The sequence below is a fragment of the Vicugna pacos genome, chromosome 15, assembly GCF_048564905.1.
Source record: "Vicugna pacos chromosome 15, VicPac4, whole genome shotgun sequence".
Classification (NCBI taxonomy): domain Eukaryota; kingdom Metazoa; phylum Chordata; class Mammalia; order Artiodactyla; family Camelidae; genus Vicugna; species Vicugna pacos.
The window spans coordinates 31008056-31023298 of record NC_133001.1 but is presented as its reverse complement, the minus strand read 5'-3'; the positions used below and the strand labels follow the sequence as shown (position 1 = coordinate 31023298).

The 15243-nt window shown below is 52.4% G+C and overlaps 2 long non-coding RNA genes and 1 other non-coding gene across 3 annotated transcripts in view; all 3 read left to right on the top strand.

Moving 5' to 3' along the window:
* Nucleotides 1–15243, top strand: part of LOC116283524 (uncharacterized) — a 191029-nt gene that overhangs the window by 25378 nt on the left and 150408 nt on the right. The gene's annotated exons all lie outside the window — the stretch shown is intronic.
* On the top strand, nucleotides 1018–1090 carry TRNAD-AUC (transfer RNA aspartic acid (anticodon AUC)). The gene has a single exon. It is a non-coding gene; the product is annotated as a tRNA-Asp (tRNA).
* LOC116283522 (uncharacterized) lies at nucleotides 10512–11622 on the top strand. The gene is made up of 2 exons (XR_012059079.1): nucleotides 10512–10794; nucleotides 11210–11622. It is a non-coding gene; the product is annotated as an uncharacterized lncRNA (long non-coding RNA).

Here is a 15243-nt window from a genome sequence, read left to right as displayed (position 1 = left end):
AAGAAAGGGCCTAGACGGCTGAGGTTGACTCAATAGAGCTATGGTGCTTGGCTGTCTGTACCTGCCTGGCATCTTAATTTCTCTTCCAAAGCAACAACGGCTCTGCTTGTTGTGGAACTGCAAAATGAAAGCTGAAAGGGAGGCTGCCCAGGAGGAGATTTGGCCAGTTTCCAACACTCTGCCATTTACCTCCTTCCAGCCCCCGCCCCCCACATCCCCTACACTATCACGACCGTGAATCCAGACACCTTCATGATCATCCTTCATGGACACAACACACCTACCACTTACCAGGCATCGGCTAGGGTTTGGGGGAGAGGGAATCCTGAGACACTGATATGACACAGATCTGAGATTTTAAAATCTCTAGGAGGATGGGCCAGATATACAAATAACTTAGAACAAGAAGAAAAGTCAACAACAAGGCACTGAAAAGCTCTCCCAGGGTTCAAAGGAGGGAGGGATGAAGTGCCTTTTGAATTGAGTCTGGAAGGATGGGTTGGATCTAAACCTGCAGGACTGGAAGGAAGTGGCCTTCTTTGAAGAGGGATTGATGGAAGGGAAAGTGCAACATTATAACATTTGGGCGGGTAGGAGTGGAATGAGTTCAACTGGGCTGGACCCCCAGGAGCCTGAGAGGCAGTGAGGGAAATCAGGTTGAAGTGGGGGCGGCTGGACTAGATCAAGAAATATGATGGATAAAGAAAGAGGCCACTCAGTCCAAGGATTTTGGCCTTTTGAAGTGGAAAGTGGAGGACCAATGGAAAGTTACTGAGCCGTGGAAGGATGGAGCTGGTTTTGAAGCTAACCATTGTGATTTGCTCTTGGGGCCAGTGAGCATTCTCTCCTTCTTCCCTGAAAAGATCCCAACTCCTCTCCCCTCTTGGCTGATTCAAAAATTTAATAGGAATGTTGAGTGTTAGCCATTTGCTTTAAATCCTACCACTTCATACTTTGTCCCTTTGCCTTAAGCATTTGTGACAGAGGAAGAAGGATAAGAATGAAACACATATGGGGGGAGGGTATAGCTCAGCGGTAGAGCGCATGCTTATCATGCACGAGGTCCTGGGTTCAATCCCCAGTCCTTCCATTAAAAAAAAAAAGTAAATAAATAAATAAACCTAATTACCTCCCCCTTTCAAAAAAATAAAATAAGAATGAAACACATATAGCCATTAACTATAACTCAAATAAAGGCATCTGATGCTTTCTAGAGAGTAGAGTTTGCTTGGGACAGGTGTGGCGTGTGAGGGTACTAGGAGCCTGGAGGGTTGGCAGGTACCACAGAAGGAGAGAGGACAGCCCTGTGTCAGCTCCCATGGCCTGCTTTGCCCTTCTTTGTGGGATCAGCTAGATGTGGCTTTGCCCTTCTTTATGGGATCAGCTAGATGTGGCTCTGAGGTTTTGGACTCAGAGGAGAGAGTCCAATGCAGCGGGCATCCCCAAGAGCTAGTGGGGGGAAGCCCAGGCTTTCTGCATCCTGGAGGAATGGACAGGGCTGGTGCCACTTTCTGTGGCCTTTGTCCTTGGAGTGAGGGTGGCACTGCCCTCATTCCACTTTCTCCATGATTCCGAAGGGACCCACTGGAGTTTATCTAGCAGGTGTTTCTAAGGCATTTTCATTTTAAATTTCTTTCTTGGCTTTATTTAATAATGCCACCCCCCAGTGCAAGCGCCTCCCCCCGATTCTGTCCTCTTCTGTGTAGAGGGAGGAAGGCTGACCTGCTGTCCTGTCGTGGCTGGGCCTCGACCCTCATTCTCTGGCAGACGTTTAGGGTAGAGCTTGGATCCTTCCCTCCTCCCAACAGGGTGTTAGCGAGAGTCCAAGGAGTTGGGACTATGGGAGAAAAGGCGCCTGTGACCCTTCCCCCACCTCTCTGCCCGGTTTTGCTCTGAGGACGGGGGAGGGGGCTCTTCCAGGCCCTGCTGGCAGCCAGGCCAGCGTTTGTGGTAGGCGGTGTTTATGTGAACGCACAAATGTTTATGTGAGGTTGCCAACCGGTTATTTATGAGTCTCTGAGCTCTTCCCCAATAAAAGCTGTTTCCTCAATGTTCTGACAGGCCCCGCATCTGAAACTAATGTGTCACTCGCTCAGCTAATGCAGTTCACTTGTGTTTATTTTCGCACAAAAGCAATTTATCCAGCCACTCTGGAAGAAAAAAAAAAAGAAAAAAACCACGGCCCTGTCAGGAGCCTTCTTTGGAGCCGAGTGTTTTTCCTCAAAAGATATTCCAAATGGCTTGCAGCGCAGGGCAGGCTTCTGGTGTCTGTGGGTCTGTCCTGCGTGTGAGGGAGTTGGGGGGTGGCATGAGCCCTTGCTTTGTCTCCGAGTGTACGGATGTGTGTCTTTGGGCCTCTGTCTGTCTGGAATTGAGTGAGTTTGTTTACCTCTCAGTCAGACTTTTGCCTGGGTGTGTTTGGGTTCCTTTTTTTAAAAGGTATTGGGGGTGGGGCTGGATCTAACTTTGCATTCCCTCTGGTGGAGATAAATCAAAGTTGGGAAAGTAAGTTGTTGGCAGTTAAAATGCCTGGAGGAGGTTTGAGGAAGGAGGGGAGGAGGGTGAAGGTTGAAAGGGAGGATGATTGGCTTCAGGGCAAAAAGAGCATTAACACTGGCCGGCCAAGGACTGTCACTATAAAACCCCAGAGGAAGGTTGCCCAGGCACCAGTGCCTTCCCTGCGGTTGTTAATTTTATCATCCCCACTCTGTTTTCCCTCAGGATTGGCGGTAAGCCTTTCGAGTGAAAAGGATGCTCTGTGGGCTTGTTTGGGGGGTTCTGTGAGAAAGGAGGAAGCCTGAGAAGTCATTTCCTGCTGCACAAACTGATTTCTGGGAAAAGGAACAAAACAACGAGGGTGAGAGGGGTATGCCCGCACCAGGGTGGGGGTTAGGAGTCAGGCTGAGTGTTTGGGGTCTGCCAGCAGGAAAAAGAGGCGCTGACTTGGGCTGGGGAAAGGCCTGGAGGTCTCTGTGGTTCTCAGTCTTACTCTGATTGCCACTGACTCTGGCCAGTCAGTGAGCCAATCTGGGTTGAGTAGGAGAATCCAGAAGTCTCCATGTAGACCCCCTCCCACTGCTGGGATAGCTCCTGGATGCCCATGGCCACCTGGCAGGGAGGGGTGGCCCTGATGGCAGGCGTCTTTCATGTCACACCTAAGTGACACGGCAGAGGTAATGGCATATTAGGACGTGGTTCCAAAACCATGTGCCTGAGGGACCTTCACACTCATTACCTGAAACAAATGTCTTCTCACAGCTCAGACCAAATCTTGGCTGCCTAGTCTCAATCTGCAGGAAAATATTAAATTAACAGTGTGGAGCTTCCCCCCACCCTGAGTTTTCCTCCAATAAGATTTCATTAAATCTTTGGTGCCGGCAGAATCAGAAGTCCGTCACTGTTTGCGTAAACATAGAGAAATAGACAATTGTGCTTTGCCTGAAAGCTTGTTTTTATGGGCCTGGGCTGTTCCGATGGTGATTGTGTCTGGCACCCATAACCTGACCAGGAGGAAGCCATCCATTTGTCTCACGGTTTCTCTGGCCAGGTGACTTTCATGGTCATCCCTTTGTTTCCCTGTGACCTGAGTGAATTTGACCTCAGGGCCTGCTCATCCTTTTGGGGATCGTGTGAGCATGTGGGAGGAAGGCGAGGAGCTGAGGGATGCCAGTCAACCCTGCCCTCTGGTTTCCAGTACAGGAATTCAAACTGGACAGACTTGGGGGTGGGAGTGGGGGAGGCATTTGAAAAGTCGGGATTTGCCCTTTAGATCTAAAGGTCTCCATGGAGCGTCCCTTCCTTCAGTGCCCTGGGAGTGCGTGTGTCTTTGGCCCCTGCCCCCTAGAATGCATCCCTTCCTCCTGCTTCCACTTTTGTCCTCCTTCCGGTCACCCTGGGATTTTAAACTCCTTCTTGCTGTTGAATTTGCACCTAGGCAGGTGGCCGTCCCTCCGTGGTGAGTGAACCTCCTGCCACCTTTGTCTTGGAAATCTTTGGGGCAGGCTCAGGGCTCCCGTGGATTGTAAGTCCCGGCCCTTCCCTCCCTGTCCAGTGGGCCCATGACCAGAGAGGAGTGGGGAGCTTCGAGTCTGGGAGTCAGGGCAGAAAGACCTGGGATGAACTTGTACTCTGGAAAGAGGCTTACTTTAGAATCTTAGAAGAAAAACGCCAGCTCCCAGCCCTCAGCAGGTTCAGCCATCCATCACCTTCCCAACTCTAACTGGCACAGCTGTCTGGCTGCGGGGCTCACCAGCCTCTCCTCCCTGCTTGACTGTAGGCTGAACGGCAAAGCTATCCTGTCTTGCTGTAGCCTTTGGGTTTGGTTGCCCCCCACCCAGGCTGTCTTCCCTAACTGGCAGGCTCACTTCCCACCTTGGCTGCTGCAGGCCAGGGAAAGGGCTGTCCCACTGAATATATGCATCATGGAGCCATATTTTCCCACCAGCAAACTTGTTCTCAGGTCCTAAAGTGAGGGTTCACAAACCCCACTGCCCAAAGGGACCCAGGAGGTAAAGTAAGGAGAGAAGGGACAGGACCCAGGAAAGACACTGGGCCCCAGGCTTGGGAGCAGTGGGGAGTGGTGGGCACAGAGGCTCCTGTAGAGCACATGCTCCGTCCACAGGGCTGACCTGCCTTGCAGCACAAAGGGGTTGTGGTTTCGAAATGCCAGCCCTGGGAAGCCAGTTCTACGTTCAGATCTGGGCTTTCCTAATGTGATGTACTGGCAACAAATTCCAACTTGAAACATGGTGTAGGCCAGGCAGTACATGTCTGCTGGCCGGTTGTGGCTCATTGGCCCCTCTGCTGCTGTGAAATGTGGTGGCTCTTACTTCTGGATGTTCGGGGATGCTCACTGCAATGTCCAGGTCCTCGGCCTGGAACTAATTGAGGAATCCTTGCATCAGGTGCCTTACAGGCTCATGCCCCTCGCTAAAAGCTGACACAGCCCATTTCCTGAGAGCTGGATGTTTTAACCCACACTGTCCTGGGGTAGCACAGGTTTCCTTTGTCTACAGGAAGGGACACAGACCTCTGTTCTTCCTGTGGAAGGCCCCTCTGGGGAGTCTGGAGCAGTGGCTTTTCTGGATCAGGGCACCTTATCCACGGAAGTGACAGATATCAAGGATGGCTTCCAGATTTCTGGTTTGTGCAAAGAGGGGGGGAAGTGGAGCCTCCCTCAGCGAGAAGGAATACTGGAGAATCACTGGGCTTGGGGGGAAGACCCAGACATCTCTGGATTTTACCCCATTTTCCTAGGTTGGAAGGAAGGGGAAGGGAGGCTTTTGGCCTGAGATGTGGCATTGCGAGTGTGGCTTCTGCTTCACCCCATGTGTAGCCTCCAGGGGGAGGAGGAATCAGGGCCCAGAGCCCTGTCCCCAGAAGGTGTTCTTGGACTCAGCCTAGGTCCCCAGGGACAACCTAGCAGCGACCACCAAGCTTGGGAGGGACACTCATGTTGGTCCCAGGGTCACTGAGGCTTCTGGGATCATCTAGTGATGGGGAAAGAACTCGGGTCTGCATCTGCACTTTATTAGCATGTGACCTTGGGCAATGATGTCACCTCCTGGGTATTAGTCCCTTCTCTGTGGATAGGTCTGTCCAGTTGATCTGTAACCTCCAACCAGCCTCCATGTTCTCTGACAATGATTCTTCTGCCAGCTGCTGCCTTAGCTCCATTTGACTCACCTTTAGGGTAAGGGTGGAACTGTTGCTTCACCCCTGACTTCAGCAAGGCCACAGTGAGCCACCAGGTCTGCTGCTGGAGGCAGGAAGGGAGCAGGCCCAGGCCCAGTCTCCTAGTTCTTGGAGGAGCAGGAGTAGGAGATGGCTGGATCCCAGGCCCTCTGCTGGCCTTGGGGTTTGAGGCCACAGCTATGGTGCAGGCCTCTGTTCTGGGCCTGAGAAGCTATATGGGCTCCTGCTTTTCCTACGAGGCCTGTGTGGAGGGAGGGGAATGTCCAGGGGTGTGAGGGTTGGGCCATCTGGGAGAGTCGGTTTATAGGGTGATGGTGGGGCTTTGGGACCTCAGGCAGGAGTCCCGGGGTGCATTTCCTCACCCCAGCCTTGAGCACAGTGGGTACTTCACAGTTGCTTGCAGTCACCCCCACTGAGTGCCCAAACTCCCCTCTGGGCAGCCAGAGGTCTCTTCTGAGTGAGAAGGGCCCCCTCCCACCCTCATCCCTGGTGGATACAGGAGTGAGATGATGGATCCAGGTTTGACCGTGGCTGTATTTTCCCTCCCTGTGGGTGTTGCTCCAAAAGTCACTGAGTTATCCAGAAAGGTCCTTGGGGACTTTAGACCTGGGGAATACTGGATGTGAAGCTGGAAATTGTTTGGGTTTTTTTTGGAGGGGGCCAGTAATTAGGTTTATTTACTTATTTTTAATGGCAGTACTGGGGATTGATCCCAGGACCTAATGCATGCTAAGCATGTGCTCTACCACTGGCCTATGCCCTCCCCCTTAGGTGGAAAATTTTCTTTCATCCTTCACCCCTCTTCAGGCCTCATTCTCTTGAAAATACCAGAACGAATAGTGGTATAATGAATACTCATGTAGCCACAAACCAGTTTCAGAAATAAAATTACAAATCCATTTGAAGGCCTCCGTGAGCATCTCCCAGACACACCTCCCTTCCCCTGCACCCTCTCTTCCCCAAGAAGTAACTACTATCTGGTATTTGGCATTCCTCAATCTCACAAATTTCTTTAACCTTTTACTACAGATGCACATTTTCTTAGAGTATTCCCAGCGTTGTTTTGCATGCTCTGAAACTCTGTATAAATAATGTCATTCTAATATGTGTTCTTGTGCAATTACTCTTTTGCCTCTCAGTATGTTTATGGGATTCCAGCAGGCGGACATGTGTGACTCTGGCTCACTTATTTTCTATGCTATGTAGAATTCACTATGTGACTACCTCATTTCTCCAAGGAGGCCTCCTCCCAGCCCCCTGAGGGGTGGCTGTGTTCACTGGGGCACTTCCTTGTGCAGAGAGCTCCAGTTCTGTGGATGCTCCCCACCTTCCATCTCCCCCACCCCACGTTAGGGTACCAGAGCCCCTCCCTCCCTCCCAGGGCCATTGCTTCACAGAGGAGGAATTTGAGTGGATTTCAGGCAGCCTTGTGTTTCCTGTAAATCAATGTTGAAAGTGAAGCCCCAGCCCAACGGGGCTGCAATTGCAACCAGCTGAGTGCAGCTGGGCGGGCTAATTTGAACATGGATGGAAGGAGTTGTGTGCTCCTCATGGACATAGTCTTTGCTGGGAATGTGCTGGCAAGTCCTTCTCTAGCACAAAGAGGAGACACTGGCACAGCCGATGGCCCCAGCCGAGCCCCTCTGTTGACCCTGGCTTGAGGCCCACCCTCCTCTCTGCCCTGACCACTCTTGCTTTGCCCAGTGGCCTCCTGGATGGGTTTGGCCACGTGGATGTGAGGTTAGATGTGGTTGTGCCAGCTTTGGGAGGGGGAGTAAGGTTCAGGGGCCTGCTGGGGACAGCCTGTCCTAAGGGGGTTACGTTTTAGACCTTTGAGAAGGAGAGAGGCAAGGATCTAGCCCCCATGTTAGTTCAGACGCTGGCCCTTGACAGCCATGGCACCCAGAGCCTCCAAAGTCACACACTGACTTCCATGAGCCTGCGTGCCTCTGCCTTTGTGGACCCTTTCCTCTATAAAAGTATATTAAAAATTATATTATATGGTTGCTTTGCTATAAAGACTATGGTAGGCAGAGTAATGGGCCCCAAAGATGTCTATGTTCTTCCCAGAACCTGTGAATATGTTACATTGCAGACACGATTTAAGTTAAGGACCTTGAGATGGGGGATTATTCTGATTATCCAGGTGGGCCCGGTATGATCACAGGGTTTTCATCAGTGGAAGAGGGGGCAGGAGACTCAGAGTCGAGTGATTCCGTATGAGGATCCAACCCACCATTGCTGACTTGGAAGATGGAGGAAGGGGACTTCGAATCAAGGGGTGGCAGGCAGCAGCTTCTGGAAACTGGAGGAAGCAATGGGACAGGTTCTCCCTGAGACCTCCCAGAGGAGCACATTCATGATAACACCTTGATTTTAGCCAAGTGAAATGCATTTTGGACTTCCGACCTCCAGACCTGGAAAAGAATAAATCTTTGTTGCTTTAAGTTGAGGCCTTTCCCCTGTTGCAGTCCAACTAGCAGATGTGGGCAGCTGTGGCCACCGTGTTCCAGAAGCCTAGAGATGTGTGGTAGCCTGGCCTCTCCACTCCTTCCCCCCTCTTCCTGGTCTGTTCCCTATGGGGGCAGGGTGATTGGGATGCTTTTATTTAGTCTTTGCTGAAAAGTGTGGTATCTCTTGGGGCTGAGGTTGTTTGAAGGTAAGCTGTGGAAAACGATCTGGCCACACTGCAAGTCGGGTTTTTGCGCCTTCCTGAGGCTGCTCAGGCTGGGGGAGCGGTGCATTTTTCCAGAGATTCAGTCCCTTCAGAGGTGGCTGGGCCACCCAGCCCACATCTGGGTAGTCAAGGTGATAGCGGGGTGTTTGTGTGTGCACGTCTCTCTGTTTACGTGTGTACTCCTGTCTCTGCGTATGTGTACACACATGCATGCTTGTGCGGGGGATGTGTCGACATACATGCCTGTGTCTGGGACCGTATGCATGTTTGTGCCTGTGCACATGTGTGTTCTTGCTCACATGCATGCGTGTGCTTGCTCCCATATGTTTGTGTGTTTGTGTTTGTGTGTTTATGCCTGAGCATGTGTGTTGACCTGCATGTTTGTGCCTGTGCACATGTGTGTTCACACCTCTGTGTTTGTGTTTTCACACATGTGTGCTCTCCAGATGTAGGGCAGGATGTGCATGAGGCATTAGGCGGCTGAGGGCAGCGTCTTAGGTCTTGACTCAGGTTTCCAAATGGCCCCAGATGTGACCCTTCACCCTCCCTTGTGGCGGTTGAGATCTCTGCCCCCCGAGACCAGAAAACTTTCCTTTGGAACCCAGTGGGCCTCACTGCCTGGGGAGGGCAAAAAAAAGCTAATAGCAAACAGGATCAATGTCATACTGTGGAGCCTGGAGCCAGCAAGACCTCAGTTAATTCCGAAGGAATGTGTGCGGGTTCCCACCCAGCAGAGCAGGCCATGGCCTGAGGGTGCAGAGCACCGGCTGTGGTGGCTGCCTTTGGAGAAGAGAGCTTGGTTGGCCAGGGACACATCACTGCAGGGACAGACAGTCACACATACTTGTGTGGCTGGAGTGGGTGAAGGGTGAGAGTGGCCTGCAGTGCTTGGTAGGGTAGCATATGGTACAGAGAGGACGATCCTTAGAGACCATGGTCATCGGGGAAGACTTCTTGGGTAGGGGTTTAACTGGGCTGTGAAAGGTGGGGAGGATTTGGAGGGAGAGAGGACATTCCAGGAGGAGGGGAAGCATTTACAAAAGATGCAGAGATGGAAAAGTGCAAGGCCTTAATGGAGTAAATTCCTGACACTTGTCCAGAGGGAGTTTGGGAAGAGAGAAGAGGGAGTCAGAGCAGGAAAGTTAGCTCCTGTCTACTGAGAGGGCTTTGGATGCCAGCCAGAGTTCATCCTTAGGCAGTGGGGAGCTATTGAAGATTCTTGAGCGGGGAGTGACCTGCTAAAAGTGGAGGTTTTAGGAAGAGAGACTGGCCGGCCAGATGATCAGGTCACATGGTGGGTGGGGATGGAGGCAGGGATGTTTGGGGTGAAGAAGCCTGGGGCTATGAGTGGAGTCAGAGGTGGCAGAACTGAATCCACTTCATGGTTTGTGACTCTTGAACACCCTTCACGTCTTGTTTCTGTGTTTGGATTCTCCTGTGTCGACCTGGGACAGCTCTTCCCCCACAGGCCGGCAGAGCCAAATGGGCCTGGGAGACAGAGGCCAAGCCCCAACCCAGCCCCAGGCCCCAGCCCCTCCTTCACCACCCTGCCCATTGTGACCGTGACCCCTACATAAGGCCTCTGGGTGTCTCATCCACCAATACCAGAAAGTGGCATCTGTCGCTGGTGGCAGGTGTCACCCCAGGGTGCAGAGGCAGGAGACCAGGGGAGCCCCTGGGCATGAACATGGCCAGTGGAGATGAGCATGTGAATGCCATTGTGGCCCAGGCTGGGGGTGGACATGAGCATGAGCTCTCTCCAGTCCTTGTGGAGGGTGTGGGACACTGCCCAGCCCAGATCTGTGTGTGTGTAACCTAGCATGAGTGTGCACACAGTCTAGCCTGGCATGTAGTGGGTGCCTATGTTTGTTGAGTGAATAAGTGTGAATGTAGGCACAGCACAGTTCCCGGAGGCAGAAAGAACTCCAGAAACAGCAGCTGAAGCTGTCCTCACCAGAGGCACACATCAGCTGGGGTAGGGCTGCCTGGCCTCCTCAGTGGGTGGACACTGGCTCTGCTGTCCCTACCCTCCACCCCCCACATCCACCCAGTGCAGACTTGATGGTGCATGGTTGGGCTGGGGCCATGACTCCACCCTTTCCCTCCCCACTGTTCCCCGGCCTCTGCGGGCTGAAACTACAGCCTCTTTCACCCATTCTGAGCCCAGTGCTTCCTGTAATTATGAGGTAAAGCAGTGAGAACATCCTGGAAGCTGGCCCTGGCCTGGAGGTGACAGCAGCTCCTTGGGAAGGTCCTGGAGTGACGGGGGGGCAGGAGTCCTCTCTCTTCTCTGGTCTAGCCGAGCCGACACAGGCTTCTCTTCTGGAGATGAAGATGATTTCAGTCTTCAAGAGGCAGAGTCACGAGCTGGTCGGAATTTTTCGAGCTGGGAAAAGTGAACCTCTCTGGCAGGCACGATCCCTGTGTGTGGGGGAGCCCGAGGCCCGCTGGCTGAATCACGCAGACCGGGAGCCGGGCTCCTGTGCTCCTGGGTGCCTGCCTACCTCATGGGCCAGACTGGGGGTGCTCCTAGGCCAGGGTCCCCTGGGCTGATGGCCTGCCCAGACCCTGGGCCCAAAGGGGGTCTCCAGAGCCAGGTGTTCTTTCCCAGAGGCATCCTGGTGGGCCCGAGGGAAATGGAGGTGACGCTGGCGTTTGACAGAAGCACTTAGTGTCTTATCAGGCCCAGCCCAGCCTGAGTTATTAATGCAGGCAGGCCCGAGCAGGCGCGGGGTTGCTGCAGGGAGGAGAGGAGGGTGGGAGGCGTTCTCTCCCTGCCCGCCCCCTTCCTCAGCCTCATTCCTGCCCCCCCCCACCTCTGCTCCTCTCCCTCCCCAGGTGCGCACGGAGGACAGAGCGCACGGCCCTCGGCCTGCCACTTGGCTCTTTCGGGTTCTAGCCGCACTGGGGGCTGATGGAGGAACCTGAGCTCCTTGCCTTCATGGGCGCCGCCGCACAGACTGCTCAGGACTCTGCAAAACTCATCATCTGGCCGGTTGCCGAGTCTCCTTAAATCCACTCTGAGTTGCGTGTTACTTCATCCTCCTGGCACTTTTGAGGGCTGCCTTCCTGTTTGCGGTCGTCTCATCCTGACGTCGGTCAGCGCCGTGCTGGGCTCCGCCATGTTGGAGCCGGGGGCGAAAGGGGAAATCAGTCATACCGAGCCTGTCTTGACTGGGAAAATTTGATATTTCATTCATCCATCATGGATATTTCGCAGTAGTTTGGTTTTTAAAAAGTATTGCATTGAAGTATGATTTGTCTTGCCTACTGAGTTCCTTTGGCTTCCCTAACATCTTGCACCTGAGGGGAATGCAAAGCGAAAAGGATTCCTTGGTCTGGGTCCAGGAATGTCCTGGGATTGGAAGGGGATTGGAATCCTTCCTTTCCAGGAGTCTCTGTGGGTGTCAGTGTGTGAGAGGAGGCAGGGGAAGGAGGGAGAAAAAAACTCCCAGGCTTTAGAGCTTCTGCTAATGTTTCCGTGGAGCTGAGGGGCCGGGCCGGAGGAGGGGGCCCAGCCCAGGGTTTCGGCGAGCAGGAGAGTGGGCCTTTGCAATGGAACTGGGAGGCCTTGAACGGTGGCAGATGACAGAACCTAAGGGGCCATTAAGCCCTCCATCACCCGGGCCCTCAGTGGGGTCTGCTCTACACACGTGCCTCGTGCGAGTGATTTTTTAGTGGGGGAGTAAAGAGAAGGGCGGATCTTGGGGTTTGAGCCTGTCCATGTGGAAGTGAGGCTGAGAATGTGGGGCATGGATGCCATCTGCCCACTGAACTGTTTAGCAGAAGCCAGTGCCAGGAGGCAAAGCTGTGGGGGGCAAGTATGATCGACGGGATTTGGGCCAGTTCCCCGGGAATCTCCAAGGGCAGGCACCTCGGCGTGTGCATCTATGACTTGTCAGTTTGAGGATTGCCAGGCCCCTGGCTTGCTGCCCACATTGAGACCTTTGAACGTTTTCTTCCTCATTAACTCCTTCTTCAGAGGGTCGATGGGAATGAGAGGGGAAGCCACGGGCTGTGGTGAGGGGCCAGGGCAGCTGGTCTGGGGCCTTGGACAGGCATGTGTGCTCTGGTGCAGCCATTCCTGCCACCTTGGGATCAGGGTGTGCTGGGCCCAGCCTGCATTCTCAGCTCATAAGCCTGCTCAGGCTGTGCACGCGCGCGCACACACACACACACGCCTAGGGCCAGGGTGGTTGTGTGTGAAGAACACCAAGGCTGCCTGACCTCTGCAGTCAACTGCCCTCATCTTGGGCCATCACTCCCTCCTTCTTCTTGGGAGGGAGTGGAGCCTCCCTTGGACAGGGTCTGGGAAATTAGGAACCACATAGCTCCCAGCACACCAGCTAAATGGAGGTCACTTCTGCTGATCCTGTAAGGGCTGAAGGTGGATTAACAGTGGAGAATTGTGGGGGCCTGACTCCCATTCTCTCTGGCTGAGGTCTTTGTCTATATTCACCTAAGAAAGCAACCGTACCCTTGACCCTGAGGTCTTCCCACTCTTGCTCCAAGTGGGAGCTCCTTCCTGGCTCTGCAGAGGTGGAGGGAGGACCCCCTCTCTCCCTCTACCCTGTAACCACCCTGCTTGTTGGGATTCAGCCACAAGGTTTACCTCCTGAAGGATGCAAGTTTAGGCACATGCTCCATCTCTGATCCACAAATTTCCCATCATTTGTTTATTCTGGTGTTTCCCTGGTTATAAAACTCATTTACACTAATTGTAGGAAAAATGGAAAACTGGAAAAGCATAAGGTAGAAAAATCTCAGTAGCTTAAACCTGGCACTTGGAGATCAACACTGATGCCCACCACGTGTAAGTTCCTGCCGGTTATGCGCACCTTTTACTTGTCACAGCTCTTTCCTGTCCTCATCATGTTCGGTCTTCTTGCACAGCCTTATGAGGGCCCTCAGCAGTCCCTGCTTTCACCTTTTCATAGCTGGGAAGCTGAAGCAGAAAGGTGAGATTTGTCCTGATAGGTACCCTGCCTTGTCCCACACAGGCCTCCTGAGCATGCTGTCCCACCGGCCCCTCAGATTCTCTCACAAGCCTGAGCTGGGGGCCGTGAGCCCCTCTGCATGGCAGGCACACTTTCCAGCCCCCCTGCCTGCTGTAGTCTTTCTTGTGTGGCTGGTTTTGAGCTTCACCCACCTCCCTGGGGGACCGCGCATCAAGCCTAAAGGTTCAGGCGGGAGGGTGCGGGGTTGGGCGGTGGCAAAGGGAAGGGGCAGATTTCAATGGCGTGCCTCCTGGAAACCACATCAAATGTGCAGCTAGGAATTAATAAATAAATTTGGGAGACAAGTCAATTACCCTCCCTCTGTGCCCCTGTCCCTGGGGGCAAACAGCGGCATGTGGTTCCCAGTCTGAGCACGCCTTCCCGGGGGCAGGCCCAGCCAGCGCTGCAGCTGGCTTCTGTCAGATTAGCTGGGCGAGACGTGACAGGCCTCTGTCCTCTGGGGAAATGGCTCCCTTCCTGGGAGGCGGTCAGGACATTCCCAGATTACTCTGTTCCTGCCCTCTCCCTGTGCCCCTCCCTGTCTCACTACCTCATAGGTGTCCAAATCACCCACCCCTGCACCTTCATCCCAGACACAGTTAGTCGTAGGCCCCAAGTGCCACCATGAGAGCTGTCACATGAAATTGTGATGCCTTTAAAAGGTGCCCCTGAAATGCATTTACTGAGGGAGGGCTATCTTGTTAGTCTCTTCCAGACACATTAGCATCATGGTTATTATTTTTTAAAAAAATCAGACTAACTACTTGTTGCCTTAGAAAACATTTATTTACTCAGCAAATATTTAAATGCTGCTTTGTGCTGCATTGTGGAGATACAGAGAAAAGAGACACACCTTCACCCTCTAGGACCTGACAGTCCTGTGGGGAAGTCAGACATTGCAGACAATAACTGTACAGGAAACTTTGGGAGGAAAAGTGGGGGGCACCTGGCCCAGGGGGCTTCCCAAGTAGGTGATGCCCAGGTTGCATCCTGAGGGATGAGTTGTCATTGTGGCGAGGGGATGGGGAATGCTGTTCCAGATGGTGGAACAGCATTGCAAAGTCTCAGAGGCAGGGGAGGGCCTTGGGCTGGATCACAGGGTGTGAGCAGGGCAGAGGTAAGAGGAGAGGCCCGAGTCCAGCAGAGGCTAGCTTGTGTGAGGTCTTGAGTTATATTTATCTGTTAACAGGGTTTCATGGCAGGGAAGTAGGGGGATATAAACTTCTCTTCTTAAGTCTTTTTGAAGTGATTGGATTATAGGTTCTTATCAACTTTCTGTGTATGTTGGGTGAGTAGGGTCTTGTTTTTTTCTACTTAGACAACACAACAACACAACTCCATAGAACCCAGTAGACCACAGACAAAAAGCAGTGGTCTTCAAAATATAAGAGCAGCATGATGGAAAAATGAGTCCCCTCTCTGACATTTGCTGCCACTGAATTTTCTGTGGCTGCATTATATAGGCATGTTCTTTAGATCAGCGATTCTCAAATTTTAGTATGTATGTGGTGTTTGGGATCAGTCCTGGAGATTCCGACTCAGTGGGGCCCAGCAATATGCATTTTTAGGGGTTTCCGTGGTAAATCAGATACAACATATTTCAAAAACTTATTCCTAGAGCTTGAATTAACAATTTCGTTTTAGGGAATTTGCTTGCAATTCATGAGACTGCCACCAGATGGCAGTGGTGCTTTGTGACGGCTAAGCAGAGAGCTTTTTTTTTTTTTACTTCTGGGAATGGTTGCTGGAGGCACTTCTTTATTGCAAGACTATATAGAAAATAATTATTTTATGTAATTTCTAAAACTATTGGTAATGAAATATGAAATTTCAGAGCTTAATTTTAAATTTACCTTTCAATATTAGAGCTGAAGT